The sequence below is a fragment of the Elaeis guineensis genome, chromosome 11 (genome assembly GCF_000442705.2).
Source record: "Elaeis guineensis isolate ETL-2024a chromosome 11, EG11, whole genome shotgun sequence".
In the NCBI taxonomy this organism is placed as follows: Eukaryota; Viridiplantae; Streptophyta; class Magnoliopsida; order Arecales; family Arecaceae; genus Elaeis; species Elaeis guineensis.
In genome coordinates, this window is record NC_026003.2 from 105701277 (window position 1) to 105704374 (window position 3098).

Consider the following 3098-nt stretch of genomic DNA (forward strand, 5'->3'; position numbering starts at 1 on the left):
CAGACTCCTACGGGAGCCGGGCTCCGCCTCCAACATTAGCTACAGAACGGCTCCGCCCGGACACGGCTCTGCCCGGACTCCTACGGGAGCCGGGCTCCGCCTCGAACATCAGCTGCAGAACGGCTCCGCCCGAACTCCTACGGGAGCCGGGCTCCGCCTCCGACATCAGCTGCAGAACGGCTCCGCCGGACTCCTACGGGAGCCGGGCTCCGCCTCCGACATCAGCTCAGAACGGCTCCGCCCGGACTCCTACGGGAGCCGGGCTCCGCCTCCGACATCAGCTACAGAACGGCTCCGCCCAGACTCCTAAGGGAGCCGGGCTCCGCCTCCAACATCAGCTACAGAACGGCTCTGCCCGGACACGGCTCCGCCCGGACTCCTACGGGAGCCGGGCTCCGCCTCGGACATCAACTACAGAACGGCTCCGCCCAGACTCCTACGGGAGCCGGGCTCCGCCTCCAACATCAGCTACAGAACGGCTCCGCCCGGACACGGCTCCGCCCGGACTCCTACGGGAGCCGGGCTCCGCCTCGAACATCAGCTGCAGAACGGCTCCGCCCGGACTCCTACGGGAGCCGGGCTCCGCCTCCGACATCAGCTGCAGAACGGCTCTGCCCGGACTCCTACGGGAGCCGGGCTCCGCCTCCGACATCAGCTGCAGAACGGTTCCGCCCGGACTCCTATGGGAGCCGGGCTCCGCCTCCGACATCAGCTGCAGAACGGCTCCGCCCGGACTCCTACGGGAGCCGGGCTCCGCCTCCGACATCAGCTGCAGAACAGCTCCGCTCGGACTCCTACGGGAGCCGGGCTCCGCCTTCGACATCAGCTACAGAACGGCTCCACCCGGACTCCTACGGGAGCCGGGCTCCACCTCCGACATCAGCTACAGAACGGCTCCGCCCGGACTCCTACGGGAGCCGGGCTCCGCCTCGGTATCAATTGCTGGTAAGCTCCATCCGGACTCCCACGGGAGCCGGACTTCACCTTTAACTTTGATTGCAGAGGACTCCGCCCGGACTCCTACGGGAGTCGGACTCCGCCCGCAGCTTCAGCTCCGAGAGGGTTCCGCCCGGACTCCCACGGAAGTCGGGCTCCACCCAAGACCCCAACCGACAGGAGGACCCCTCCCGGACCTCTATAGAGGCCAGACTCCGACCGCTGTCAAGCTTCAATCAACAGGTCCACACCCCTGGCAGGTCACAATAACGACCATGATCCTGTTCCACTTCCTGTAGCGGATTCCGCGCGGCTCCATCACCCCCTGCGGCGGACCCATTACTCTCTGACAGGCTGTGTCAACGGCCATGATTCTGCTCCACTCCCTGCGGCAGGTGCTGCGCGACTCCACTACTCTCTGACAGCTAGCGGCAACGGACGCCGCTCCACGTAGCAGGCCGTAACAATAGCCACGTGTCTACTCCACTATCCTTCGCAATCAATTTCCCTGACCATGGGCGGCCCACTACCAGACGGTTACAAACATCGCCATCAATCCGTTGCCCCCTCCGCCTATAAAAGGGGGACCCAGATACGTTATTCTCTAAGCTCATTTCTTATCTCCAAACTCTGCTAAATTCTCCGTTCGAGCACTCCATTCTTGTTGAGGCAGAGAACTGACTTGAGCGTCAGAGGGTCTTGCCAGAGCAACCCCACCTCCAGTTTAGACTTCCCTTGCAGGTCCCGGCGGCGACCGCGGCTTCCCCGACTCCAGCTTCTCCGGCGCAAGCAGATTTTTGCACTAACAGGATTGGCGCTAGAGGAAGGGGTGTGTCTTCGCAGCACGCTTGTTCTTAAAGGAGCGCTCAACGGATCCGCTTCCGGCCATCTTTTCCGGCGCCCAATCCTCCTTCCCTCATCGGATGCCCTCTCACGAGGTCTCTGCGCAACTACCTCCGGCTATGGTCGCCGACAAGGGGTGGCCGGATGACCGGTCTCTGCCGGATTCCGTCAATGTCATCTCGGGGGAATCCCGGCGGGAGGCAATCAGCGCACCAGCTGCATCCCCCAAGCGACAAAAAGTTGAAGAACCCATAACCTTCACTGAAGTGGACACCCAGGGAGTCCAATTCCCTCATAACGATGTGGTTGTAGTTTTCTTGAACATAGCAAATTACGACGTCCGTCGCATTCTCGTCGACAATGGGAGTTCGACCGACATCCTGTTCTACAACGCCTTTTCAAGAATGGCCACTCTTAGCGATCATCTGAGACCGATTTGCTCCCCCTTGATAGGGTTCACCAGTGACGCCGTTCCAACGGAGGGAATGATAGCTCTGACTGTGACCGCGGGCCAGTATCCAAAGCAGTCCAGAGCTTCGATGAATTTTCTGGTGGTAAAGGCGCCATCCGCCTACAATGCAATCCTTGGCCGACCCGGCCTCAATGCCCTCAGAGCTGTTGTTTGGACCTATCATTTGAAATTGAAGTTCCCCACCAGCCAGGGGATCGAAGAAGTCCGGGGAGACCAAGCCCTGGCCAGGCATTGCTACAACATTGCCTTGTAAAGAAGCGATCAAGCGGACCTCTGTCCGGTCGATGGATTGGATGCTCGCGATGACCTCACTGAAGAGAGGGGCGGTCCTATCGAAGACCTAATACCAATCCCTTTGAATGATGGGAACACGGAGCATGTGGTGTTAATTGGCTCCAACCTGGGGGAGGAGGTGCGGACGCGCCTCGTAGATTTCCTCCGAAGGAATGCGGACGTTTTCGCATGGGTCCCGGCGGATATGCCGGGGATCGACACAGAAGTCATGGAACATCATCTAGCGGTCGACCCTAAACATCGGCCTACAAAAGAAAAAATCCGGAGTCATGCCCCGGAGAGGCAGAAGGCAATAGCCGAGGAAGTGGATAAGCTTCTCAAGGCCGGATTTATTAAGGAAGTCAATTATCCTGAGTGGATCTCCAATGTTGTTTTGGTCAAGAAAGCAAACGGCAAGTGGAGGATGTGTATCGACTTCAAAAAGTTGAATAAGGCTTGTCCAAAGGACAGCTACCCCTTCCCAGGATCGACCAACTGGTGGACGCTACCTCGGGCCATGAGCTCCTCACTTTTATGGACGCGTTCTCCGGCTATAACCAGATTAGAATGGCAT